The sequence below is a fragment of the Elephantulus edwardii genome, unplaced genomic scaffold (assembly GCF_000299155.1).
Source record: "Elephantulus edwardii isolate Elephantulus edwardi_28Jun2011 unplaced genomic scaffold, EleEdw1.0 scaffold00073, whole genome shotgun sequence".
NCBI classification, from domain to species: domain Eukaryota; kingdom Metazoa; phylum Chordata; class Mammalia; order Macroscelidea; family Macroscelididae; genus Elephantulus; species Elephantulus edwardii.
The window spans coordinates 2,148,448-2,155,960 of record NW_006399823.1 but is presented as its reverse complement, the minus strand read 5'-3'; the positions used below and the strand labels follow the sequence as shown (position 1 = coordinate 2,155,960).

At 38.7% G+C, this 7,513-nt stretch overlaps 1 pseudogene; it reads left to right on the top strand.

Moving 5' to 3' along the window:
* The first annotated feature begins 4,026 nt into the window (after window positions 1-4,026).
* Window positions 4,027-7,513, top strand: part of LOC102875666 — an 88,155-nt pseudogene continuing 84,668 nt past the window's right edge.

The following is a 7,513-nucleotide window of genomic DNA, read 5'->3' as shown; positions in this document are numbered from 1 at the left end:
GTTGCTTACAACTCATAGCAACCCTATGTACAACAGCTCTGAACCCTGCTCTCCTCTGAGCCAACCTCCTTGTCTCTGACACACCTATTCCCATTACCTCTGTAACTGACTCAGTCCATCTCATCGAGGGTCTTCCTCTCTTGCTTTGTCCATCTACCCTCCCAAGCATGACGTTCCTCTCCAAGGACTGGTCCTCCCTTGTAAAATGCCCAAGGTATGTCAGACAGAGCTTCAGAATCCTTGCCTCCAAGGAGCAGCCTGGACTGTTAGGCAATGATAGATATAGGAAGACCATTTACATATAAAAGTATGGCTGAGGTTTTGTAAAATTATCTTAGTTATTTAGTGTTGCTGTACAGAAATACCTTAAGTGGCTAGCTTTGATAAATTTATTCTTTCTTGCTATAGGAGAAATGTTCATATCCTAGACACCAGTTATAGATACTGTTACCATTGGCTCAGGAGAAAGGTCTATGCATCTCTGGGCTATTGCCTCCTAGAGATTTCCATGTATCTTGATATCAGCCTTCTTCAGGCTCTAAGAGGTTCTCAGTGCAAGAACACATTCCACTTTCAGCTCTTTTCTTCAAGGTACTGGATCCCTTTGATCTCTGCTGGCTGCTTTAACTTTTTCTATTTCAGAAGAGATTGATTCAGTGGTGGCTTAGTAGTAAGAGATTGTGCTGCCAACATGAAGGAGTGCAGTTCAAATCCAAATCCACCTGCTGCTCTGCAGGAGAAAGATGGGCAGTCTCATCCTGTGTGATCTACCTCTGAAAACCTACTAGAGAATATGAGCAAGTTCCAACTTGATGGTACATAACAACAATCCTAGTGGTATCTGCCTCAGAAGTGGCCATTCATCCTACTACATTAACACCATATTGTTAAGTGCCAGGGAGTTGACTTTGATTCATGCGTGCCTGTGAGCAATAGATTGGAACCTTGCCCTGCCTTGCGCCATCCTTGTGCTCTCTGCTCTGCAGAAGCCCATTGTTGCAATCATTGTGTTAATCCATGTCACTGAAGTTCTTTCTCTTTACTTTCTCCAGCTTGATGTCTTTAAAGACTGGCATCTGCTAACAACATGATCAAAGTATGTGAGACAAGTTTCATCTTTCTTGCCTTTAAGTAGCAGCCTGGTTGCACTTATTCTAAGGCAGACTTATTTGTTCCAACTTTTGCATGTGCAAAAAGCAATTGAAAATGGTATGGTTAGCTACACCTTGCTTTTAAACTGATATCCTTGCTCTTCAGCCCTGTAAAAGGGTCCCTGACAGGAGGTTTTCCCAGTGCTATATATCTTTTGACCTCTTGACCACTGCTATCATTGATGTTGATCATGGAACCAAGTAAAAGGAAATAGTTGATAACTTCAGTCTTTTCTCCATCTGACATGATGTTGCCTGTTGGTCTAATGGGGAAGATTTTGTTTTCTCATGTTGAGATACAATAATCCAAATGGAAGACTGAAGTCTTTAACCTTCTGCAGCAAGTGGTTTGAGTCTTTTTTTCTGCAAGCAAGGTTGTGCCATCTGCATAAAAATGGTTGTTAACATAATACAGGTTAAAACTGAAAATTAGGCCCTTGCTAATTTTATACATTTTTAAGCACAGTGCAACCCCTAACAATTGTTGAATATTACCGTAAGTTCCAAAAGCCTCCATGGAAATAAGCTAAAATACTATATTGTTTAGCATACATATACATGGAGTCAAATTCCCTCTCTGTCTTCCTTTCTCTGTTTATGTATACTTCAGTATACATGATGCAGAAATGCAAAGGAATGATTTGAAAAATTTGAAAGCAAATTTATAATATCTAGTCTATACTATTAAAACAGAAATGATAGGATGCATCACTTAAATAGATAGTAACTTTATTTTATTTTTTTAAATTTTGATATGTTCTTACTATTATGAAGAGATTAATTATATTTTGTGATTGTGGTGAAGTTCTGTCTTAAGACAGTTTTGAAGATCCTAAAAGTGCAGTCTAGCTTAAATCATAGTTGTTTTTAAAGGCCTTATTATTTTATAGAAGATACCTTAACACCTTAGTGATGATGTTAATATATACATTTATAATTTATCTTTCCATATTATTTTTCCCTTTGATCTCTGGTTTTAATGATTAAACATGTTTTCACGTATTTATTTTAAATACCATTTTGCCACATAAACCCCAAACGGTGGTGGTGGTAGTTGTTGTGTAGCAACGAGTCAGAACCAACCCATAGCTGAAACAGTCAGTTGATCACACAGGAGGAGATTGCCTGTCCTTTGCCCAAAGAGCAGCTGGTGGATTTGAACCACATGTCTCTGGGGTTGCAATGCAGCTTCTTGCTACTATGCTATTAGTGCTCTTTAAACCTTGTTTAAAATGAGATTTTTTTTTTATTAAGTAGCCATTTTTGTCCTTACTCATTTTGTATACATTCCATCATTCATTTAAACAGGTGTTAAAATATTTCAGTTACTTTGTATCTATGCAAAAGTTGGACACTGAATAAGGAAGACCAAAGAAGAATATTTCTCAGTATCTAACTGATTTTTTTATGTCTCCTTAAAATATTTGTCAGCTTAGTTAGACCATAAATCTCAGTATCATATTATTCTCTCCCATGTAATAATCCGATAAAATTATTTTATGTCTTCTAACTCCTAAAGTCTAACTTCTTCTAACTCCTCTAACGAGTCAGGATACAAGTCACAGGAATAGGTTGTCTCTTGAGTCAATTTCCTGAGATAGAAAAAGAAATTTTGAAACAGCAGATCGGAGGAGCCTCCTACCACCAAAGAATAACCAGGAGTTGGAATGCGTCTTCTGTACCTGGAATACCAGCACTCAGAGACTCTAGGCCTGAGGGAAGATTTATGACAAGAACATGGTGTTGGCTCCCCCAGAGACAACAGAGAAAGCCTTCCCTTAGAACTAGCTCCTAATGGATTGACAGCAGTGGGCTTGAGCATGGCAGAGATTGGCATAAGATAATACTATTTCCACCTGTTCATAGGATCATTTTGAATCATAGTTGAATCAAGGATGCCTAACAGTAGCAACTAACTAGAGAATAAATTTCTGTTTGTTGATGACATCCACTGGTATTTCTTTTAACAGCACCACTCTATATTTGAAAAGAAGTCCATAGAGAACTCACATTCATAGACCAGTGTTGTCATGTGAATTGGGCCTTGAGAAAAAAGGATTCAGTAGATTGGTATAGCATTGTTTGGCAGCTTTACAAAGACAAGACAAAATCTGTTTGTGTCAACTATAGGAATATATACTGGAGAATTTAGAAATTCTTTAATTCATACTGGGTTCAGAGATCCATAAGGAAGAGTTCAAGGAATACTTATTGAATACTAGTAGAGTACTCTGAAGAATATAAAAAGCTGGCATCTTGAAATGCTGGATGTGCCAAAAAAATATTCAGAAGGCTATGGAGAGCGTTCAGTAGTATTTTAAATTTAAATAATAAGAAAGAATTGATCATAGAGAGAATAAACCTTAATGTGCTAAGGAAGAAATGAGTAAACTGTGAAATACAAGCTTTTCCTAAATAAAGTACAACCAGGCTCAGTTTACACATTTGCCTGCATTAAACATTGTGTTAAACGTTGGTGCTACAGAGGCAGAATGGATACTGTTGCATGAACGAATTAACTTTTCTCCTGTGTATGAGAATGATGTATACCTTTAGCAAAATTGAAAAAGCAGTCATTCAGATTACTTTGTTTTGATTAGGAACAGGTTGAGAAAGCCTAGATTACATCTTTCCGGGTGTTGAATGTTTAGCACATGAATTGAACCTTGGGAAAGGCTTTCAATAGATTGGCAAAGCATTATTTAGAAGCTTGCCATTGACAACCCGGTGGAGCAGAGTTGTACTCCAACACATGTAAGATCAGCTTAAGTTGAGACTCAGCTCAAAGCAACTGATTACCTGGCATGTTTATGTGGCTTTCAATAATATATGGTATAATATCCTTTCTTTCCCTTTTCTTAATAGTGGTGTTTTAGGACAGATCAGACCTATTGTCACCATGCCTGAAATAAATACTGACAATCTCGATGAGCAGCAAGTTAAACTTCTGGCCGAAATGTGCATTCTTATTGATGAAGATGACAACAGAATTGGGGCTGAGACAAAGAAGAATTGTCACCTGAATGAAAACATTGAGAAAGGTACTATTTCCCGATGTTCTGTCTTGTGAAGTGATTTCTGTAGGCCTTGGAAATTAGTTGAGAAAGGTGCCATAGTTAAGAGACCCAGTCCTTAATAATTTCATATTTTATCTTTGGCTGTTTAAAGTACTGTATTAGTAAAATCTACCCTGCTACTTCCTTGTGTAACAGACATTATCTTTCCATAGTTTCGTCAGAGTTGTTTTGTAAGAGAGAGAGTAAACTAATTCCATAATAAAGATGAGCTCTGGTGGCTTAATGGTAAGGAATTGCACTGCCAACTTAAAGGTACGCAATTTGAATCCACCAGCTGCTGGTGGGTGTAGGAAGAGCAAACTCCTCCCATGAGATTTACTGCTTCTGAAAACCCACTGGAGGGTCTGCTTTGGATCAGTCCCAGCTGAACACTACACAACAACAACTACATCACAAAGGTAGTTGTCACTACTTAATGAAGTTGTCAGGTCTTAAGAGGTAATTGTCATAAAGGGAAGAATGTGCCTTTGTAGGAGTAGAAGGCAAATTGAGCCCAAGCTAAATATCTTTGAAAGGAAATATGACCAGTGGCAGAGCTGGCCCACAGATGCCCCATTTCTTTTACTCCATGTCTGGCATGCTTGCTGATGTGCTAGATCTCTTCTCTTGTCACAGCCTGGTAGAGATTTGCCCCAACTGGAGACCACAGGGAAAGAGCAAAACTGGTGTCAACTTTCTAGTTCTGAACTGCAGGTGGGAAATCAGGCAGGTAAAACTGGTATTGTACAACAGAAATAATGACACATCTTCTGTTCTCAGGATTGTTGCACCGAGCTTTTAGTGTCTTCTTATTCAACACAGAAAATAAGCTCCTACTACAGCAACGATCCGATGCTAAAATTACCTTTCCAGGTTGGTATATTTAATATGCAGTACACTGGTGGGATCTCTAGTTAAATGAAATTTTATTGTTTGGGGAGGAGATGACACTGGGAGTTAATCTCTGAGAATGAGGAAGAGACTCTTGGGAATGAAAAACTTGCATAATTGTGTTGTTTACTATTTCCTATAGAATAATTTTTGTTGGCCAACATAAAGTGTGTTTTAGATCCCTAAGCAGAGCATGAGAAATGTTCAAACTGTTAAATTAAACCTGGAAAACTATTAAAACAAAGCTTGATAAATAAGTTAGAAAACATTTAAAGGAAAAACAGTAAAAGAATACGAGGAACGTGGTTGATGTTGTTCAATGTGGTAATCCTGAACTTCTGTGGAGCAAAAAAGGAAACCCTGAGAAGCAGCAATCTTAACGAAGAAATCAGAAATACTTACTTTATAGTGTTTTGAATATTTGATTCTTAACACTTTTCTGCCTAAAATGGATGGTTATCAAGGTTCTTCATGATTGCATTTTGGAGGAATTTACTACATCCTAATGACATGGACAGAAGATTTCAAAGGGCAGCATGAGAAGACAAAACATAATGAAATGTGCAAAGAGCTGGAGTAGGGAAATCAAAAGAGACAAACTGTCAGCATTTCTGAGGGAACTGAAGAACAAATTCAAGCCTCAAAGTGCTGTACTTAAGGATGCAGTGGGCAGAATGTTGAATGACCCAGGAAGCAGCAAAAGAAGATAGAAGAAGTACATAGAGTCTCAATAACAAAAAGAATTGGCTGACACAGGAGAATCTCATTAAATAACCTGTGATCAAGAGCCTATGGTGGTGAAAGAAAAAGTTCAAGCTGCTCTGAAGGAATTGGCAAAAAACAAGGCCCAGGGAATTGATGGTATACCATTTGACATTTCAACAAACAGATGCTGCTCTGGATGTGCTCACCAGGTTGTGCCAAGAAATCTGAAGGACAACTGTCTGCCCTACTGACTGTAAAAGATCCATATTTATTCCCATTCCCAGAAAGGGTGATCTGACAGAGTGTGGAAATTATCAAACAATATCATTAATAATATACATAAGGAAGATCCTGCTGAAAATTATCCAGAATGAGCAGAACAGCATATCAGCAGAGAACTGCTAGATGTGTAGGCTGGGTTTAGAAGAGGCTGTGGCACTAGGGACATTATAGCCGATGTTAAATGGATCTTGGCTGAAAGCAGAGAGTACCAGAGGAACGTCTATCTGTGTTTCATTGACAATGCAAAGGCATTTGACTGTGTGGATCACAACAAACTGTGGCTGACTCTGAGAAGAATGGGAATCCCAGAACACTTGATCTTGCTAATGCAAAACCTATACTTGGACGAGGAGGCAGTTGTCAGAACAGAGCAAGGAAACACTGCATTGTTCAAAATCAGTAAGATTTTACACCAGGGATGTGTCCTATCTCTGTACCTTTTCAATCTTTATGCAGAACAGATCATCCAGGAGGCTGGGCTGTATGAGGAGGAATGTGGCATCAGAATTGGAGGCAGACTTATCAACAGCCTGCATTATGCAGTTAATACAACCTTGCTTGCTCAAACTAAGGAGGACCTGAGGCAAGGACTACAGCCTTCAATATGGATTGAAATTCAGTATCAAGTAAACAAAGATTCTCACCAGTGGGGCAATTGACAGCATCATGATAAACAGAAAAGGGTTTGAGATTGCTAACCCTTCAGCTTGCTTGATTTCACAATCAACACTCTTGGTACCAGCAGCCAAAAGACAAATTGCATTGGGAAAATCTGTTATCAAGGACCTCTCCACAGTACTGAAGAGCAATGTTAGTCTGGAGACTGAAGTGTGCCTAATCCAGGCAATTACTTGCCATGCATCAGAGAGCTGGACAATGACTGAGGATGATAGAAGAAGAATTGATACCTTTGAATTGTAGTGCTGGAGAAGAGTATTGAATATACCATGAACTACTAAGAGAACAAACAGGTCTCTCCTGGAGAGGGTGAGGCCAGACTGCTTGTTGGCGACAAGGATTCTAAAGCTCTGTCCAACATTCTTGGGCACATGGCCAGGAGGGACCAGTCCTTAGGGAAGGTCTTTCTTTCTCAGAATCACTGGTGGATTTGGACCACCAGAGAGGCTCGGCCTTTGGATAAACAACAAAATGCACTACAGACTACACCGTCAGTGCTCATATATATATGTATATATTTTTTTATAAAAACTCAACTCACTGCCATCAAGTAATTTGTGATGACACACCACTGGATTTCTGAGGTTATAAATCTTTGGGAAAAGATTGCCCTTCTTTTCCCCAATGATCAGCTTGTAGGTTAGGACTTCTGACCAGGGATTCGTGTGTGTGTGTGTGTGTGTGTGTGTGTGTGTGTGTGTGTGTATGTATGCATATATATGTGTGTGTGAGTATATATATATATAAAAT